This window comes from Octodon degus, unplaced genomic scaffold (assembly GCF_000260255.1).
Source record: "Octodon degus isolate 3935 unplaced genomic scaffold, OctDeg1.0 scaffold00099, whole genome shotgun sequence".
NCBI lineage: Eukaryota > Metazoa > Chordata > Mammalia > Rodentia > Octodontidae > Octodon > Octodon degus.
Window position 1 is genome coordinate 754,441 of NW_004524675.1, and position 22,260 is coordinate 776,700.

Genomic DNA, 22,260 nt, shown 5'->3' on the forward strand with positions numbered 1-22,260 from the left:
TTATTTTTTCTTAATTTTTCCATTGAGATGAATCATAAGTACATGAAACATTATTTTCCTAAAATGAGAGTTAATAGAATTATAGATCGACAGTTTCTTGACCTACAAAGACCAAGACAAACTAACAAAAAAATGAAAGCCAAAAAAACAGGGTCAGTCTTATCTCTCTTCCTAATCATTCACCCAAATCCAGTAAATTTCAAGGTCTTTCTCTCGTGAAACTACAGACTCACACAAGAATGCAAGCAGGAAACCTGTTTTCTGTTTTTAAGATTCTAAAAATATTAATCATAAAAGTAATACTACATAGAGTTTAAAGTACTTTGATTTATTATAAACACCCACAGATAATATACTAACATTGCATATGTCTTTGTTACCCAACTGTTGATGATTTTTTATCTTATTATTGATTAATGATATATCAATTCATGTATAATAGTAAAACTCAGTCCCCTTTTTTCTCTTTTACTCTCATATTTATAAATTTCACATACTTGTTGGACTGTACAATGTCAGCTCTAATCCTCTTGCTAATTTCATGCTTAAATAAAAGTTGTAGTGTTTTGTTTGGCCCTCTTTATCTCTGACACAATCACTCTATCCTCCTTTCTCTGATAAACTCGAGCTTTGATATTCAAGCAATTTTTATAATGCTTCATCTCCTTAATAAACACATGTGTTGAGACATAGGCTACTTGTGGATGTCACAGTTTCTTGGGGAGCTTTATAACCATTATTATGGCAACTAATTTTCTAGAAAGCAAGCATGCTTTTTTTCTTTAAATCAGTGATGGGCCAGGGAGATGGCTCAGTAGAATAATCGCTTCCTGGCAAGCGCAAGGGTCTGAGTTTATTCCCTGGTTCAAAAAAAAATAAATAATGATGTTAAATATGTGAGTTCTCTGCTTTTTTCCCTCCAACAGCATTGGGAGAATGACTCAATAATTTTCCTTATATTCATTCTGCACTTCAAAAATTAATTCTTAAGGTCTAATGCTTGGTACTTACTTTTACTTTCTGACTGTAATGATTGCTGGATTAGGGCCAAAGAAGTCTTCATGTCAAGTGGCCTAAAAGAAAAACCCCACTAGATAAAATGAATACAACAGAATAACCATAAGTATATTTTATTAAACTTTATATTAAGCTCATTTTACGTTTATCTTTATATTTCTATTCTTGTTTAGAAGCTCATTTGATTACTAGTCTCCTATGGAAATATCTTACATGGATTTTAAATATGGGAGCTCATATTTTTGAGACCTTCTTATTAATTGATTCTAATTCTCTCATATTTTTGCTAGGATCTATTTCTTTGAGCTCTTTAAATAGCTCTAAGCAACTAAATTTAAAATTTAATCTCATCCAAATTTTCTTTGTAAAGTATTTCCTTTCCACTAGTATTGCTTATGAATTAAATGAGTGAGCTAATATTCAAGCAAGAGTATAGAAATCAGAGACAAATTTGTTAGAGTATTTGCCAACATAAACGTTGTATGCCCTCGGGCCAGCCAAATATCTCTGCGGATTAAAGCTCCTGCAAGCAGGTGCAGCGGCTGAGGTTTGCATCCTTGGGCCTGCTGTTCTGGCTCCAGCCCTGCAGGCACACTTAGATGGCAATTGAGACTGGGCGTGTTGGCACGCACCTGTAATCCCAGCTCTCGGGAGAGTGCAAAAAACAGGCCGATCACTACGAGTGTGATCTTGTAGTGAGACCCCGAACACCCTTTAAACCGTTCCCTAAAACACACAAAAAAGTTTTGTATCCTTATATATTAAATATAACATTTTTCTTCTAATTATCTAGCACTGAAATCTCTTATTGCTTTACTTTAACACAGATATGTTTCTTCCTTTTCATGCTATTTGACACAAACCAATTTTAATGTTTTCTAGTAAGAATTGCTTTTATCATAGAATAACACAAATGCAATAAAATATTGTGAATATCATCTCTCTCCGAAATATTCACCCAGGGTAGGTGACATTTGCTCTCAATTATAATGTTGTTCATGTTCTCCACACACTACTCTTCTTTTTAACTACCTCAGTGAGAATTTACTTCTGACCTGAAACCTGAACTTGTTCTATGTATATGCCCATGTGTTCTACATAATAAGTGGAGCACTACCGTGAAAGACTCCTGAGAGTTTTAAGGGCAAAAGTCTTCAAATAATGTGAAAATAGCAAACGTCAATTTTTGTGACTTTGAGGATGATTGCTATGGCCCATTACATCTCTCAAAATGTTCAAAAACTTGAATTACCTTCCAATTTTCAATTCTCATATGCCAAAATGACAGAGTTCACAGGGTGAATGAACGTAGAATATCGCTTGGATATTTTCTGAAGTAGATGCCTAGTATAAGTTTCTGAATAAATGCAAATGTCATGTACATATTTCAAGAGACATCTGATATTGCAAGTAAAAGAGGGTGCTAAAAGTAGTACTTCTCACAATTGGACTTGCTCTTTGTCGTAGGTGCTAAATTGAGATTACAAAGCCATAATTTGTCACACTCACTCATGTTGGATCAGCTCAGGTTTCTCACCAAAAGCATGCTGAGCATGTTCACTGAGCAACAGCAGGTTGCCTCTAGTGGCCTTCCTACCAGGAGGCCTCTGCCTGAATTGGTCTTAAATTCAGTATACTTTCTTCTGAATTGCCAAAACTCTGGACAGTGTTGCCTTATCACGAATAAAATTCTTGTGTTCTTTCAGATTAATGATGCAAAGCTTGTACGTTGTGATTAGCAACATTCTCCTTTTGAGAAAGAGATCTACATACCTGAACTTTGTGCTTCCATTTTAATTTTATAAGTGCCAATGTGTTCAGGGATTAGAAAAGGTAATATGGACAAAAAAGTAATTTTGGACTCATTTAATGAAGATTTCCAGGGGCTGGAGAGATGGCTCAGTGGTCTAAAGCACCTACTTAGAACAAGCTTAGCAAAGCATCAGGGACCGCGGTTCAATCCCCCAGCACCACATGCCAGCCAGCCCCGCCCCCTGGTGGGCTGAGCTGGCCACACACACACACCACACTCTCTCTCTCTCTCTCTCTCTCTCTCTCTCTCTAATAAATAAATAAATAAATAAAATAAAAATAAAAATATTTATAATGAAGATTTCCAAATTATATGAGTAAGTATACTTACTCATCTAGCCCTTTTATTTCAGTTTTATTATATTTTTCTTTTCCCTCATAGTATGAAAGTACAAAGAAAAACTAAGTTTATTCATGTTTCTAATCTACAGAATAACCCTAAAGTCATGAGACTTTTAAGCTGGTATCTCAGCACACCACACACTGGAAGCAGGCAAAGCACCTACAGCTGTCACCCTGGCTAAATTAAAATCAAAATGGATTGAAGACCTAAAGATTAAAATAAAAACATTTAATATGCTGGAAGACAAACTAGGTGCAACTCTTAAACGTATAGATATAGGCAAATCCAGGCACGGTGATGTATTCTTGCAATCCCAGCGCTGGGGAGGCAGAGACAGGAGAATTGTTGTGAGATTAAGGTCAGCCTGGGATACAAAGTGAGTTCAAGTCCAGCCTGAACTGCATATCAAAACCTTGTCTCAAAAAAAATAAAAATATAAATAAATAAATAAATGAAAGATGTAGGCAAGGCTTTCCAAATAGAACCCCAGAAGAACAAGCAATAATGCTGAAAGTCAACAAAAGGGATCATATCAAATTAGAATATTTCTGTATAACAAGGGAAACTACCAAGAACTAAAAAGAAAAATAATAGACACTGTTAAATAAAAGACCCAGTCAAAAAACATGGACAACTCAAAAGAATAGATACTTCTCAGAATCAATACAAATGGCCAATAAAAAGAGAGAAAAATCTTCAACGAGACAGGCATTAGAGAAATGCAAATTAAAACTACATTGAGATCGTATCTTACCCCAGAAAGGCTATCATCAAAACAACTGCCAATGATGTAGAGAATGAATTCCTACTACTTTTTAGAGAGAATGTAAATTAGCACAACCGTTATGGAAATCAGTGTGGCTACTACTCAATAAACCTGAAACTAGAAATTGAAATCATCATTTTATGGGGATCCATACATACCCATATTGATAGCAGCACAATTTATAATAGCTGCAATTTGGAAGCAGTGTGCATTTCTTCCAAAAGTGAATAAAGAAAATGTGATATTTCTACACAATAAAGTACTACTCTGCCAGGAAGAAAGAAGCTTGAGGCATGCATAGGTAAAACCATGTAAATTGAGAACATAATGGAAAGTGAAATAAGTCAGACATGCAAGCTTCAATATTGGATGGTTTCCCTTATATGAAAAAATATGCATATATAATGAAATAAATGATAGCTGAATGGAGAATAAGAAGTTCAAATCACTGCATAAAATTCTCCTTCTAGTATAACCAACATATTTAAATACATACAGGATTTTATTTCACTTACAATGCTAGTTTATCTTAGTTCACTGAAAAAAAGGTGAATAACTTTTGTTTTTGAAGAACTACTTTGAAGACCATTATGTGTACTATTGTTACTCTGTTATTAACTAGTTAAGAATATTTAACATTTTATAAAATAAAATGTAGCATCTCTTTTATGATAGAGCATCTCTTCTAAATATAAATAGGAATTTCAGACCATGCATATGACAGTTTGCTAATAAATTTAAAGTAAACATATTTTCTATTTTAAGAATTATGACTATGTATACTGCTATTTCTATTTCCATTTTCCCTTGTTAGCATTTTTTTTGTGGTACTGGAGATTGAACTCAGGACCTTGCACTTGCTAGACAAGTGCTTATTCTATTGAGCTAACTCCCTGGCCCCCCTTTAATAGCATTTACTTTGGCCATATCAATATTTTCCATGTTAAAATGGAAAATTCTTAAATTTAAGTCATACTTAGGTTACCAAGAGTATTTTTTTTACATACAAGCAGAACTCTATCAGAGTATATAAAGCTATAATCTTGATAGATATATAGTGGCATTCTCTTAATGAATAGAATGATTTGTTCTAATGGTGTTTGTAAATAGGATCTCAAGTCTGCATCTTCTACAGCAATTAACCACTAAGAAGAATATATGCAGTGTGTTGTTTTTTGAAACTATAGTTCCGATTTGATTTGAAACTGTCTCATTGCTTCTGTTTATCAATAAAATTTTGAAAAAAAAGCTATAATCTGTGGCAACTGTTGTAGGTCATGGGCACAGTTGAAGCAAACAGCCTTTGCCCAACTTGTCTCCCTTATTTAATACTTTTTTATGTATTTTTTTGAAAAGGCAAAAGAAATTTCCCAATTTTCCCAATTTGCATATTGACAAAAGGTAGCAAAAGTCATGATGAAGATATCCAGAAGATAAATTTGAGGTACCTCATGAGCATCTTAAAATGATACAGGTTTTGAGGAGAATGTGATTAGATTCAAAACACATTAACATAATTTTAACAACTTTTACTGTCAAAAAATTCCCTCTATCAGAATTAAACTAAGAGGAACAAGGCAATACTGATCCTTGAATCAAATAGGGTCAGTCATCTGTGGTGAAACAAATTTATGGAAAAAAAATAGAATATTGAGTATCCAACCTTCAGATTATGTGATACAAATTAGGTTCCAGTGCTTTTGTCTATAGGCTGATTTAGCACGTCTAAAGACATAGTTCTTGGCAATTCACTCGGCACTGACTGAAATTGATATAATTAATTATTTGAGGTACAATTTAGAAATTGTTTAATAATTTCAATTTATCTGGCACATGGACTAAAGAATTCTTGGTAAGCTTTTAAAAGCTACTCTTTACAAGAGTAAAATATATTTAATAATGAGAAATATTAATGCAGTTTAAAACAATTTAAATCTCAATCACTGAAAATTTTTATTTTTATTTTGAAAGGAATATAAATAATAGATTAAAACAATAAAAACAATAAAGGAAGGGAAAAATGCAAGTAGATATACAGGATATCTGTACTGAGAATTTCCATTAGATTTGGACAATAGCAGTTAATATGTAGAATTTTCACTTTGACTAACTCTGTATGCTGATATCTGGGAACTAAGCAACTACATTGAGGACAGCAATGTGTAATACAAAAACCATGCTTGACTACCTGTCATCTTGGTCTTATAAATGTGTATTGTTTCTAATGTCATATTAATTATTATACTCTCTTTAATGTAAAATTTTTAAAAAGACAATAAATGAGAAAAGAGAGACAAGAAGAAAAATTTAAGATTTCTTGAAAGTAAGTAGTAATATTCAATCATATTCCCAGTCTTACTTAACTATATCTATTAATCTGAGCAACAGATTTGATCACAAAATAGATAATATATCAACCATTGTTAATCAGATATTCTTGTTTTGAAAATCTGTAACATATGTATTACTCTATGTTATCCTGTTTCTCTTTGTTTTGATTTTTTTGCTTGTTTGCTTGCTTTTGTTTATACTCTTCAAAATAAAATAAAATTACATAAAAAATTCAAGAAAAGATGATAGGAATTGAACAATGAAGACATTGTTGTCTTCAAAATATTTGCTAAGAGTACCAGATATGATATGTGAAATTGGTCAAAATAAAAATTTTAAGTATATAGTGCTCCCTTCAAAAAAAATAGAAATTAGCAGTACAGTCATCCCAGCTATTCTGTGTACACGCATACATGTATTTTTCTCTTTCTTTTGTCTTTTCCCTCATCCCAATTGTTTCCTTTTGAGCAGTTTCTTTCCCTTTTACTATATCTACTGTACTTTTCAGATTCTATTTACTCTTTGTTTGCTCTATGTTCCTACATTAGGGAGATAATGGAAGGTTCATGGATGTGGGTTTGTTTTATCTCACTTAGGAGTATAGACTTTAGTTGCATTCATTTACCCAAAAAGCCTCCATTTTATTTTTATTTATTGGAATAATTCTCTGGTGTATAAAAATATTATATCTTTTTTGTCTATTACTCAGTTGATGGGCATCTGGGTTGTTTCCAGTATTTTTTTAATTATTAAAGACAGCACAAATTAGAATTAAAACAGAAAAAATTACAAGTGATACAGAATTTTACTTAACAAAGTGAAATGAGTTTCACAGTATTTGTTGTAATGCAGTGTTGTGTTTCAAACAGTTATTCTTATTTCCAGTTATATGTATGTAAAATTGGGAGAAGAAAGAAAAAATGTATGAGATATTAAGAAGAGAAAAAATATGAACAATTGAGAGGAGGCTAACTTAAATTAAAGCAATAAAGTGCATATTTGTCCAAACCATCCTACTACACACATAGATAAATCTCTTTCCCGCACTCCCTCTGCTGTTCTTCTCCTCACATCAATAACTCCTTTTTCAGTTAGTTCATTCATTTTTCCCAGTATTTATTGTACCCTTAAGATTCCATCTTTCTCTTTCAGGTTCTGTACACTCCCACCAGCAGTGAAGAAGTGTTCCTTTTTCCCCACAACCACGTTAGTATTTGTTATTGGTTGGATTCTTGATGATAGCCATTCTTTCTATAGTGAGAGGGCATCTCAATGTTGTTTTAATTTTCATTTCTTGAATTTTTTTTCAATTCCATAACTTTGTTTCACAGTTAATTCTCATCCACATTCACTGTGTGGAGAATTCTGAATGTGGTGACAGGGACATAGGTTGCCAAGGTATACAGCTTGCTTGGTGAATCTCCATCCTCATTCCATTTCCTGGACAGTTGTACCTGGATATGATACGGGACTTTCCTTATTCCTTTGGCCCAGAGAGATTTGCTGGGCCTGGTGCCCATGCGCAGGTCTGGAGTCCCCGTCTCCTTCATGGGAAACTTCCAGATCGCCTTCAGTGCCAGAGGGGCACACTTCTTGAAGCCCACTCCTTGGATGCGCTTGTGAATGTTGATTCTCATTCTCAGGTCCCCACCTCGTTGACGGCAGGACATCCCTTCTCTTTCTCGCCACTCTTCTTTGTGGTAGCCATTATGCCTTGCCCAAGTTAGAAAGGAAGAGTGCAATGTTCAAACAGAGATAAGCATAAAGAAGATCTCCATAGTAATTGTTAAAGGTAATAAAAACGGTGATTTGCTAAATGTGATTTTCAAAATCATTTTATATCACTTCTTATTATCTATTTTGTAGTAAAACAATGGTTTCATCTTTAGCAAGGCAATGATTAATTGTGTCTGCTCACTGTATGATGATTAACCTTGATCCTATGTGGCAAGGTAATTGACACTAATATAAATTTTCATTGTACTCTGGATATATAGAAGAACATTAAGAAAGGAAAATATTTTTGATAAATATTTTGATTTATTATAACAGTAACATGTATTGTTAGGGCACTTCCAATAATTTTTACAAGACTAAATCACAATATCATATTAATAATTGATATGTAGGTGGAGACATAAAACAAAATTAGGGAGAGAAAAATATGAAGCCTAGAGTTGCTATGCATTCTGATTTGCTATTGTTGATTGGAACTGTTCTCAGAATTCTAGATCTCTTTTAGTTCCATATTAATTTTTTAATTGTTTCCTCCAGTTCAGTAATAAATGCTGTTGATAATTAGTATATCATTATGTCTCTATATGATTTTGGAAATTATGGGTCATTTTGACCATATTGGTTTTGTCTATCCATGAATGAGAGATGTCTTCTATTTTCTAATGATCTCTTTGATCTTTTTCAGGGCAATATAGGGTTAGTTATTAAATCCTAATAAAAGTACTTTTTTGGTTAGGTTAATTCCCAGTAACTTTTCTTATGTTGATATGAATGGAACTGCTTTTCTAATTTCTTTCTTAATGAGTTCATTTTGATGTACAGGAACAATATAGACTTTTTATCTTGATTTTCTATCCTGCTACAATAATGAATTTGGTTCTAGAAATCTTTGATAGAATTTTCAAGGTCTCTAATGAATTGGATCATGTCATCTCTGAGTGATTATTATTTGATTCTTCCTCAGCTATAAGTATCCCTTTTATTCTTTCTGTTGCCCAATTGATCCGGAAAATATTTTGAGTACTACAGCAATATTGGAAAGGAGTGTTGATAGTAGACAACTTTCTCTTGTTGCATATTTGAAAGGAAGGCTGACAATTTTCCCCACAGAATATGAAGTAGGGAGTGGGTTTGTCATGAATGGTATTCACCTGATTGAATTAAGGACCTTCAATAACTATAATCTTCGTGGTCTTTTTTTATCAGAATTGGAATTTTTATTTTGTCAAAGTCTTTATTGAAATTTATATATAATTCATGTGCATCCTTCTATTTATGTGACATAATGCATTTATTGATTTGCATATGTGAACCATACTTTCATCCTGGAGTTATGCCTGGTTGATCATAATATGTGATGTTTAATAAGTTATAGCCTCCCTTTTACCTGTATGCTGTTCAGAATTTATGTGTCTAGGTTAATTGAAGAGATTGGTCTGTAGCTGTCTTTTGTTGTTTAGTGTTTTTATGATTTTTGGATCATGATAATACTGAGTTCCACAAATTATTTTGGGAGTACTTTTTTTCTATCAGTTGTATTATGGTGTTTGGAATAATTGGCATTAGAACTTCACTGTAGTTCTTGAAATCTTTGGTGACTCCTCTAGAACCTGGGCTTTTATTGTTGATATTTTTAATCATTATTGCCTTCCCAATTTCTATGCCTGTAATTGAATTACTTAGTGTTTAAGATCTTTTTGGTTCAGTTTTGTTAATTCATATTTGTGTAGGCATCCATCCATTTCTTCTGAATTCTCCACTTTTTGGGGAGTATTTATTCTCAAAGTAGATATCAATAATCTGGATTTTAATAGTGTCTACTCTGATTTTGCTTCTTTAATTTCAAATTGAAGTGATTTGGGTCTTTTCCATTTTTTGGTAGATTGGGTTAGAATGGCTATTTTGATTTTTGTTTTGAATAATCAGCTCTTTGATCATTGTATAATTTTAAATCTCAAATTCATAATTTATGCACTGATTTTTATAATTTTTTTCCTTGAAATGAGTTAGGATTTGGATCATTCTTGTTTTTCTACTAACCCGAGTTGCGTTATTCAGTTATACATTCAAATTTATTCTGATTTTCTGATACAGACATTCACAGCTATAAATTCCCTCTTAGAACTGCTTTTGTTACGCCCTATATGTTCCAGTGTACTATATTCTCAGGATTTTATTCTAAGAAATAATTTCTTCTTTGATTTCTTTTGATTTTTTCTGACATTGATTTTGCAAGAGTACTGTTTAGTATCTATGTGTTTGTATAATTTTTACAGTTTCATTTGCCATGGATTTTTAGTTTCACTGTGATATGATCTAATAATATGCAATGAACAATGTGATCATTTAGCACTTACACTATTTAAGTATATTTTATCAGAGAGAATGCAGTTTATTTTGGAGAAAGTTCCATGTATTTCTTTTTTTCTTTCTTTTTTTTTTTTTTTTCTTGCTCCAAATGTCTTCAGGGCAGGTTTGGCTGGCTTGAGTTGTGGAGATCGAACCACAGCAACCTGAGCCTGACTGCTTTGTTGAAGCAGCCACTTAAAGAAGTGAGCTAAGGGACTAGCCCCCTCCATGTATTTCTGAGAAAATTTTGTATTCTGTTTCTGGGAAGAATTCCATTTTTTTAAAGGCATGACTCATATCTGAAGATTTTTTTTTTTTTTACAATGAAGCATTGAACTGCTTCACTGTAATTGTGTTAATATTTAACTAAACTTTTATGTCCAGTAGGGTTTGTTTAATAAAGCTGTATGTGTTGGTATTTGGAACATACATTAATAATTGTTATCTCATCCTGTTGTATTGTTCCTCTATCCAATACATTGTCACATTTTTTGTGTCTTTGTAAAATGATCAATTTTGGGTTGTATTCCACTTGAAAAAAGGATGTATACTGTTGATTGCTGACAGCTCACAGTTCATGGAATATTGTTCTCTAGTCTTTGTATTTTAGTCTATGAGTGTTATTTACATTAAATATGTTTCTTGTATGCAGCATATTGTTGGATGTTGGTTTTGATTCCATTTTCTCAATATATTTCCATTTCCTGTGTTATCAAGGACATTTACCTTGAGAGTTATTACTTGAATGGATACCTTACCCTTACATGCCAATGTTTTCCTTTTACTGATCACCTCTCACACTTAACTATTCCACCTGTATTGTGATCTACATCTTGATATCCCTGCAAAATCTCATGGGCTCATAGGCAGAGTCATTGGAAGGTGACTGAGTCATAAGTGTGTGATACTCATAGCTGTATCAGCCCACTTATGAGCTTATATCTGAGTGTGTTTTGGGAGATCAATTCTAGTGGGAAGAGATAGCTCACCATGGGCAAAGCCTGTGAAAGTACAGACTCCCTCCTCCTTCCTTGACTCATACCTGTTTCTTTTCTGCCATGCACCTCTGCCTTGATGTGATGCCTTGGGACCAGTTGACTATGGACTGAAACTTCTATACACTGTAAGTCAAAATAAATCCTCCTTTTTTAACTCATGAGTGTTTGGTATCTATTGTAGAAACTAGAAAGCAACTGTGGCAACCCGGCTGCTGGGTTCATTCTTGGATATTTTGATATGGCTCATTTTATTATCTTTTTCAGGAATATCCTTGAGAAGTTTTATGGAAGTTGTTTTGGTGGCCATGATTTTCTTAATATTATTTTTGTCAAGAAAGTGTCTTCTTGAGACTGGGCATAATGGCATGAACCTGTAATCCCTGCACTTGGGAGGCTATATACAGGAAAATCACTAAGAGTCTGATCTAGGAGTGAGATCCTAACGCCCTGTAGACTCTTCCCTAAATAAATACAAAAAAAAAAAAAGGAATAGTCTTCTCTTTCCATCAACTTTGATAGATAGGTTTGTAATATATATCAAGCTGCTTTGGAGAGTTTGCCTTATTGTGTTTTGCTTTGGAAGGGATTGTAAAGCTTTACTTCAAGATATCCTGACCTTTATGTGCTGAGTAGGATGCTGAAACCCTAATGAGTTTTCCTTTATAAGTGATTTGTAGATTTTCTGTTACATCATCTATGCTTTTATTCTTAATTTGAATTTTAACTTTTGAATCACAGAGAACTTCTTTTTATTATCTTTAGTGGTCTCCATGACTCAGTTATTTCTGTTAAGTTACTTGAAATGTTTTCTGCTATTATTTCTGCAAAAAGATTTTTATGCCACTTGTGCTGCTTGTCAAAGACAAACTGAATGTTGACATATGATGCAAATAGTTACATTAGTAAAGATAGATTAGTAAAGAAGACAAAAATAAAATTTGGAAAATAAGGAGACAGAATTTGAGGAGGAACTATGAGATAAAGACTACTATTAATTAATCTAATTCTAGGTATAGAATTTTTCACTTGATACATTGATGATGGAAACTTCAGTTGAAAAGTGAGTCAGTTTTCTGAATTGATTTTTTTTCCTACTGACAAAATTCCAGGAATTTTTTTTTTATTTTTTTCTTCAGAACTTGGATTGAACTCAGGCCCTTATGCTTGCCAGCGAAGCACTTATTCTACTAAGCCATCTCTCTGGCCCCTCCAGGGGCTTTTAATGACTGAAAGTTATATTTTTTCTGAAGAAGCCAGTGAATTATTGACTGGTTTCATGAAAATATGTGCATAGTAGGATACAAGCGATGGAGGGGGGATAGAGAGAGGGTAGTGTAGGGGATGGGAAGAAAAATAATTAAAGGGGAAAATGGAAATAATGTTTTTACAAGTGAAAAGGAGGACAAGAATTGAAAGGGTTAGGGAAAGATTGGAAAATGTCCTCCATGCACAAATAGCCATTTTAAAATTTTCTTGTGAAACCTCACTAGCTGAATTGAAAGCAGTCTATAGGTCTACTGTACATAGCAGGGATGTATTGTAGCTATGGCAAGAATGTAGAAGACTCACTGAAAAGTTATGGGTCAAAATATGGCATAAAAATTTAGGTCCTTTTAGATGTGAAGATTTATTGTTTTGTTTTGTTTTGTTTTGTTTTATTTCAGACATTTATGCTGAACTGAGCCTTCAGATGTCAGAGACTTTTTCCGTGGCTCCAGTTATTAAGGACCCATATAATGAGTCTCCAATCCCCTGCCCATAGTTATGTCACATGGAGAGAAAGTAAGAGACAAAATATTGGTGCAGCATGGATCTGGGATGACCAGTTGTTATGGGGAATAGAAGACCATGAGACACCCACTACCTTGGTATTTACTTACCACACTCACTTGAAGAAAAATGGCACTATACTGTGTTAGTCAAAAGGCTAGTTTAGTGAGACTTACAATGGAGGGATAAAGCTTTCTCGCAAAAAGGATGGAAACAACCTGGGTTGGGTTGTAAGTAACTATTTTGTAGTAACTTGAGTAACTTGCTTTGTAGCCAGTTCCTCTGCAGTCCTGCAGATCTCAACAGAAACATTACCATATCTTAGCCTGATGGTATCAAAGATCATCTATTTGAGTTTAGCCATCACTGTTGATGATAAATAATGCTAATTTGCCACCAACTACCTGCTTTTGTGAAAATATATACACAGTTTCTGGAAGATTCACTAATTACAATGAAAGCCCGTTTAGGGAAGTCACCTCTATACAGTCCGCACTCCTGACAAGGAAGCACGCTCACACTTGGGTCTGGGGGACACTGACACTGTGGTTTTCCACACACAGGTCCTTCTTTGTATAGTAACAAAATGAGTGATGTTGTAAACAAACTTGTTGCTCTCGGCTCCCAAACTGGAATATGGCATTCAATGATTGGCTTACCAGGTTTCAATGTATGTTACATTTGCTAACAGAGCACAAGTTAACCAGCACAAGAACTGTACACAGGAACAAGGCAGAAATTCCTAAGGAAATGTTGCAATTTCAAATCAGAGAAATGTATAACACAATCATCAGAATTCAGAAACATATAACATTGGCCTCCCATATGACAAAGAAAAACAAACTGGTACTTCTGACATCAGTACCTTAATGGAAATATTGATAGAGAAACCTCAACAAAACTGAAACCTGAGATGGCTGTTTTCTACAGCAAACCTAAATATGGTCTATAAGTTGTTGGTGAGTTATGAAGCAAGTATGATGTCATTCAAGACACAAACATTGGCCAATAATTTATTTTGTTTAATATCAAACATGTGTAGCATAAATATTTAGATAGTTGACAAACAAAATAACAAGTGTAAAATATTATGGAGAAATTTTCTTAGAGTATTGGGAGCTCATAAGATACCATTTATGTCAAAGGAAAAGCAAAATGTTTCTGCCCAGGGAACTGTACACAAAAATTATGGAGCACACTGGGAACTGGCAAGTGAATATGCAGGCCCATTATCACAAAGACCTACTATCACAACAGGAAAACAGAAAATACAAAAGATTTCAACTATCCCCTACAAGAACAACAGAAAAATAAACATATGTGCTATCAGTGTGAGACGTGCTTAGAACAAACGGTTGTCATATGTGAAGACTGCCTTGAGTGTGACAGCTAAAGTGAAGGTTATTTTTGTGGTATATGTTTGTGTTTGTGTTTTGTGGTAGATGTTTTAGTTCACATAAATTTTTATTTTTTATTTTGTCTTTTAACGTTTTTAGGCAAGTACATGATCGATGCAAAAACGTCCATTCCATAAAATCATTACACATTTAATAATTAATTTTATTTCCCTACTAGTACATTTATGCAATATAGGAGGAAGCTGCTGATAAAACAGGAAGGGAAGAGAGGTGCAAGATGGCATCACAGGAAAGGAAATCTAACCACATACGCTGTCAGTGTAAATGAGCTGTGAGTATATAACACAGAGTTGTATTGTATGAAAATTGCGTTGGGTCTAACTCTTGAGCCAAAGCCTATTATTCTCATATACTCTATAGGTCTGTTGATTGTACTTCATATAGGAATGTATTTCTGATGTTATCTTTTAGTTTTTGTAAGCACCTATACAGCTGATATGAACATATTGGTGTCTATTCTAAAAATAAAATACATATTAAGAATTTAATAATCTATGTTCCTGTTAACTGCACACTCTACTGTATGGTAAGAGCCTCCTGAAAGAGCAGTAGGATGATGCAAATGTCAGGTGTGTCCTCCTGAAAGGCCAGGAAAATGCCTCATATGCACTGCCAGTGGAGCAACGCATGGACGGAACATGCTGCTGGTCTTTTTCACAGTAGGGAAGAAAAAACCATGTTTATTAACATAACTTTATTTTCAGAAAGGATTAAAGAGAACAAATTTCCTGGGACACAAAGCTGTACCAAAAGTATACTTTACAAAATGACCTACAGTCTTGACCATACACAAAGACATATGCACTGACATGCATGAACCATAATGAATACACAATTCGTATGTGGTTTTTGGAAGAACTTTCTAAAGAATTCTTATTGCATTAATGTGAGTTTTCTTTAATCTCCTAAAGATAATGACAATTTTTTTCTTTTTTCGGAACTGGGAATTGAACTCAGATCCTTGCATTTGCCAGTCAAGTGCTTATCCTACTGAGCCATCTCCCCGGCCCAACAAAAAATTTTAAAAATAATGTAAATGTGGAATTAAGCCTGAGACAATGTAATCTAGGATTAATAAAGTCAGAAAACACTAATGGATATGGACACTGTTGCATATTTTCTTATGTACAGGATAAATCTCTGAAATCTGAAATGCACCACACACACATATCCTTAGACACCTCTGAAGATTACAACAGGAGGGCCTGGCCAAGGCTCTTCCCGTCATTCCATGCTGTCCCAAGAGTCCTTCGGGAGAGGTGCTGCTCTGCTTCCAGTCTCATCCACACAGCCTTGCAACTCCCACCAGGGTCCTTGACCAGTGTCTAGTAGCACTCAATTTGCTAAATGGCCTTGTGGTCTTCTATTTTGTCTGGTGGTCTGTGGCTTCTCCTCTTAATCTTTTAGGAGGAACAGGAAACTTTGCCATCCCAAGCTTTGTCAGATGGCATGGTGAGTCATTGCATTTACATGTGGGAGTCATACCCAATTTATGCTCTCTGAGTTTCATGCTCTTCTGTGTTCCAAGTTCCTGCTTCTTCTGAATGTCAGGCATAGGGCCAGGGAGATGGCTCAGTGGAATAAGAGCTTTCCTGGCAAGCACAAGGGCCTGAGTTCAATCCCTGGTTCTGCCAAAAAAAAAAAAAAAAAAAAAAAAGATACATTGAATGTCAGGCATGTGCAGGTCTACAGCTGCCCATTGAGACCCACATACATGCTGCCCTACTTGTGCATGGGGGAGCAGTACTGTGCAGGAGATCTATTTGCCCTTCCCACCCCAGGATCTGGCCTTGCTGAAGAACTGGGGCTCAGAATACTATTTTCCAGAGTGGAACATGCTGTTTTCAAGTGTGCAGACTGCTTAGGTGTGAAAATTAAAGATGTGTGTGTGTGTGTGTGTGTGTGTGTGTGTGTGTGTGTGAAGTGCTACTAGTATTTTCATTTTAGTTCATATAAAAATTTATGTTGTTCTTTTTTAGATTTTATACACCAAAAACCAGTTGATGTTGAAATACTTGATATTGTTAAATAAAGAATATGCATTAAAACTTCAGTTTCCATATTTGTGATTTTTTCCTGTTAAATACTCATTACTTAATATTATACAACTCATAAAATTAAATATTAAATATTCTAAAGAATGAATGTGGCTCTGGCAGACCCATGGTACTGCACTGTTATGATAAAAATCAGTGTTGTCACCTCTGATTCAGGCATCTCTCTGCAGCTCTTCAGGCTCCTGTCACAGCACAATCAGCCTCCAATTGCAACCCCCTCCAGGCCGTTACCTGAGCTCCAGGCCCTGTGTATCCTTCCCGGGAGCGCTCCAGCCCTTCAGTGTGCAGCGGGCCCTTTTGCACTCTTCCATTCCTAATTCCAGAAGCTGCTATTCTATCCAAGAAGGATATAGCAGAGTCGAGACTGAGAAAACAAAGAGACGCCTCTTTAGAATTTGGAATCAAGACACTTGGAAGACAAAACTTCACTGAAGAGAAGCACAAATAGGAATCATGTGGATGAGGTGTGAGCTGAGGGGAAGACTAGGAATTGCAGAGAAGCTGAAAAGAAAGGAATGCGCAGACTGGGAGGCACAACTGAGATACCAGGGAGAGGGGCCCTCCTTCCATTTATAAAGGGTAAACTCAGAGAGGACGCAGCTGGCAGCTGCTAGCACTCAGTGTAGGAAAAGCCTGCTGCTATTACAAATAGCTGCAACAGCATGTCATTTGATCCCGAAAGCTACTGCTACTGCACAGGAGTCTAGAGCTGGGGAAGATGGCCTGCTATATCAGAGAGGCCATCATCAGGACCCATGTTGGGAAGAGCTGATTGTTTAAAACTGGACTTAAGGGCAGTTGCAGACCAGCTATACTTCAGCACTTATGCTGTTGCCCTGGTACAGTGATTGTGTGAAAGATGGCCACAGGAGATAGTTATGAAGCAAAGTCCGGCTGGAAGTTTAAGTTCAGGTCAGGAGAGATGTAGGGAACCCCAGTCTCTGTGGTGAGAAGCCAAGCTAAGCCTGGGCTACTTCCAGATGGTGCTGTGTCTAAAGGTGCTGGCACTAAGTACAGTAGATTTCTTGGCAGCCCTCCTACTCACCTCAATGTCTGCATAAGAAGAGTTCTATTTGCTTTCGATTATGACCAATGTGAGAGAAAATACAGCTCAGGTAGACTGCATACCTTGTCCTGGAGTGTACAGTCTGTGGAGCAAAGAGGCACCCCACAAACTACAAGTCATCAACTAGTCAGAGAATACTGACTAGGGTGCACATGGGGACATGGAACGGGGAGCCAGAGAGATTTCAACACTAAGATGGTGACTTCACTGCCTATGATGCATAGCAGGAAAGGCTAGGCTGGATCCGACCTTCACACACAGAAATGCAAGTGTGGTAAGAACCTTAGGTCTCAGAAATGAGAAACTGGCTGGATTTTGAAACTGCAGAACCTGAAAAACAAAGGCCAATTTGGAAGCACACAGAAATTTTTGATTAATTTTTCTCTGTACATTTTTTTGGGGGTTGGAAGCCTTTTTTTTGCCACTTTTAAAAGTATTTTCTGTTTTCATTGTTATCTGTTTTTCTTCCTATTTGGTTTTCATCTTTTTTTCTTTTCTATTATCTAATTGTAAAAACCCTCCATACATCTAACCCCACAAGACTGATACAATTGAGGCTGAGGATTTGGGCTTTGAATATTTTAATACTTTGGATTGTGGGCTGGGGAGATACCTTGGTGGTGGTCTGAATGCCTGTCTGGGAAGCACAAGGACACTGGTTCGATCCCCAGTACCACACACTATGCTGACCTGCACTAGCCATCCACCAAAACCAAGCATGGTGGTGCATGCCTGTAATCCCAATGCTGAGGATGCTGAGACAGGAGGATCACTACAAGTTTGAGTTGCCTAGTAAGACCCTGTACCAAGTACATAAGTTTAAAATAAACAAATAGATAAACCAATAAAATACTTGGATTGTATTTTGGGAAGATTGTGATTTTATGACTAGCACTTTTTTCCAGAAGTTCTAGATTTAAAAGAATTAGAACCTCAAAATTCTGATAAGGATTGTGGATCCAAGGACAATCCCTTTACACTGCTGAACATCAGAATTTTGAGTTTCTAATTCTATCTTATTGAGACACTATTTTCCTGTCAGTATAAGTAATTGTTATATCTTAGACCTATAAAATTCACACCTTTATAGCTACCCATAAGAAATGAAAACTCTGTTTTTGTAAATAGAATTGAAGGGACTATTTTTAGCAGCCTTCTTCATAACTGTTCAAAACAAGAAAAACTACCTTCATTTAGTTAAGTGATCAGATAATAAACTTGTACTTTAATGCATCTAATAACATGTCAAATAGGTGAGCTCCAATAACATGAATGGACCTAAATGTATTATACTGAGAGAAAAAAGCAGATACTACACTGGACAGCTGTACATAGTAGTGGATTATATATTGTGAATTTCTGCAAATGGCAAAGTGAAAGGAAAGAACCATGAGAGAATCAAGGATGTTTTGAGATTAAGCAAAAGTTCTAAGTTTACAGATGATTACAATACAAGGCTGTTTTTAACTGTCAGAACATGTTGTGTTGCAGTACACTTTTAGTGTATTTACACATCATTATAAGTACATTAAAACTCAATTTTTTTAAATGTCACTGGAGTGTTCAAAATGAAGAATTCATTTTGGTTTCTTTAAAGCATAACTCTAGGTTCAGTATGACTAGTTTTTTAGTGAAGATCTGAAGGAAGATGATGATCTTTTATAATAATGTCGTAGCTGCAGTACCCAAGAAGGCAGTTAAAAAACATAGACAGGCTTGTAATCCCCTCTGATCAGAGTCTAATCCTTACTTTCTCTCTCTAATAACTGAACAAATGCTACTACCTTTTAGATTTTAATTTAAAGAAAATCAGCATTAAAAATTGTTCCACTCCACTGCAGGTTTGGATACATGAGCTTTTCTACCTTATTCCAACTACAACAATGATTATGTAACTTTTTAATCTATAGCAGAATATCATGCATTCCGGTTAGCCCTAGAAATAGTGTTAGTAGGAAAATGGGTTGATGACATATTTCATTGCTCTATTATACCTTTCCCTGTATTTGTAAAGCAGAGATATAATAAGCATCAAAAATATGAATATGTTTTCAAGAAATATCTATACTTCTAATTTTTCCCTTAATCCTTCATACTAAAATTTATAATTTCAGGGTAAGACTATCCATGGATTTTGTGTGGGCTTATCTCAATTTCTAGATTGAGAAAGTAACTAAGTGTGAGGACAGCCCACAAATAAAATTCAGATAAAATACTTTGATATTTTGCTTTTACAAAGGATTAGTTATATTCCAGATACCAGATGAAAAACACTGAATGTTGCATTCATCCAAGTCATAAAAATTCATATGTTGCAATTCCAATCTACAATGTGACAATATTTGGAAATAAGGCCTTTGACAATGATTCAATCACTGAAGCTGGAGACTTCATTTTAATGGGATAAGAAGAGGCCAAAGAGCTTTTTGTCCTTCCTTCAAAACTGTGAGGACACAATGAATAGTCTAGGAGCCTTTTTACCAAGATGGCACTGAAAGAGAAGAAGGAAGCCCCTGCCCCTCCCAAAGCTTAAGCCAAAGCAAAATTTTGAAGGTCAATAAGGCCATGCTGAAAGGCATCCACAGCCACAAAAAGAACAAATGAACGTAACCCAACTTCCACCATCCCAAGATACTGTGGCTCTGGAGGCAGCCCAAATACCCTCAGAAGAGCACCCCCAAGAGAAACAAGCTTGACCACTATGCCATCATCAAGTTCTCCCTGACCACAGAGTCACCCATGAAATAGATCAAGGATAACACACTCGTGTTTATTGTGGATGTCAAAGCCAAAAAGTACAAATAAAACAAACTGTAAAGAAGCTCTATGACATCGATGTTGCCAAGGTCAATACCCTAATCAGGCCTGATGGAGAGAAGATGGTATATGTTTGACTGGTTCACAATTATGATGCATTGGATGTTGCCAACAGAATTGGGACCATCTATACTAAATCCAGCTGGATAACTGTAAATATACATTTTTTCCCCAAAAGAGAGAAAAAAAGAAAAGTTCACCATCTGCAAACCTGAAGAGAGCCTCCCCAGAACTGAGGAGGCTGGCACCCTGATCCTGTGCTAACAGTTTTCACAAAGGTTGAAGTTTGACTTTTGTTGCTCTGAAGCCATATGGTGTTAGGCACTTTGGTATCAGAGCCGAAGCTAAGACCCTTGTGCTAAAAATCTTTTAGTGTCTTCAATTTTATTCCCATATATTTCCTTCCTTGTACTTAATGCTCCATATTCTGTGACTCAGTTAATTTCTTCAAATTCATTTTTTTACTTTGCACTCTAAATAACTCTTTCCTTATGCTCTGAATATTCCTTTGCCCCAATCATTTTAAGTTCATTCCTTCACTTTCTGAGAGCCTCTAGAGTTCGTACTCATTTTTACTTCATTTGTACCTTGCTGCTTTGGATTTTCATTACCTCATTTAGTGTAAAGCTCTAAAGACAATGATAGACCATTCCCTTATCAAGTTGTTTTGAGCAGAAATACAGCTGGGCACAGTGGTGCACGTTTGCAATCTCAGCAATTGGGGAGTTTTATTTAGGGGGATCATATATTTGCAGCCAACTTGGGAAACATCAGAAGAAAGAAGAAGGAGTGGAGGAGGAGGAGACATCATGGGAATATTTGATGATCTCTGATAAAATAGACCATTTTGATGTGACACAAGCTTATCAGAAGATGAGAACATGAAGTATTTGAGGAAAAAATCATTTTGATACAAAATTACTAGAAAAATAAGCAAGATAAACTATAAATATAGATTAAAAAGAAACTAAATGTAACACTATTATGTTAGATCAAGTTTACTATACCCTCATAGGATTGTAATATTTTTAAAAAACTGAAAAATGTGATCACATTTTTAAACCACAAGGAAAATTTTGGTCTAATGAACAGAAAAACATATTTAAGCAAAATTAAATTTTCATTGAAAATTATAATATTGCCTAATTATTTCTTATATTTAAAGAATAAGAAGTTTTCTACAGTATAATAATGGCCTGAGCACTGAAAAAGTGATTTAGTATGACAGGGTTAATAACCCTCCGATTCTTGCTTTTGCATTTGTGCCTTTTTTCTGTTTGTGGCTACTGAGAAGCACCTTCATTTGCTTTGTGTGTGTAATTGGGCCTGCTAGACTGAATTCTCAGTGTCAGTCATCTGCAGAAGTTTCTGTATTGCAGCCGTGTGCCAGACCAACCAGCTTCCACTGCCATTTTAATTACAACACTGTGGCTTTGGGCAGCTGAATGCTGCCACTTGGCCTTTATTACATTGGACATTGGTCACAGATATTTGTATTACCAAGCCAGACACCAAGACTAAATCTCCAACCGTCAGCTGTAGTCACCTGTAATTTCATTAATATACTCTTGACACCTTGAGGGATAGTGTTTACTCTAGGTAATATCCAGCATCTAGATTTCCAGTTGTAGACCATGCTAACAAACAAAAACAAATGCATAAACAGAAATAGTAGTACACATTAACCTTTATGGTAATCTGCTAATTTTACAAAATATATGCTTTCTGGCATGTCTGTTTCTCCAGGCCTTTCTATTCCATTGTCTGCCATATGTCATG

At 35.2% G+C, this 22,260-nt stretch overlaps 1 pseudogene; it reads right to left on the reverse strand.

The window, feature by feature from the left end:
- Positions 1 to 7,600: 7,600 nt before the first annotated feature.
- LOC101564874 lies at positions 7,601 to 7,939 on the reverse strand (annotated as a pseudogene).
- Between the last annotated feature and the right edge of the window lie 14,321 nt (positions 7,940 to 22,260).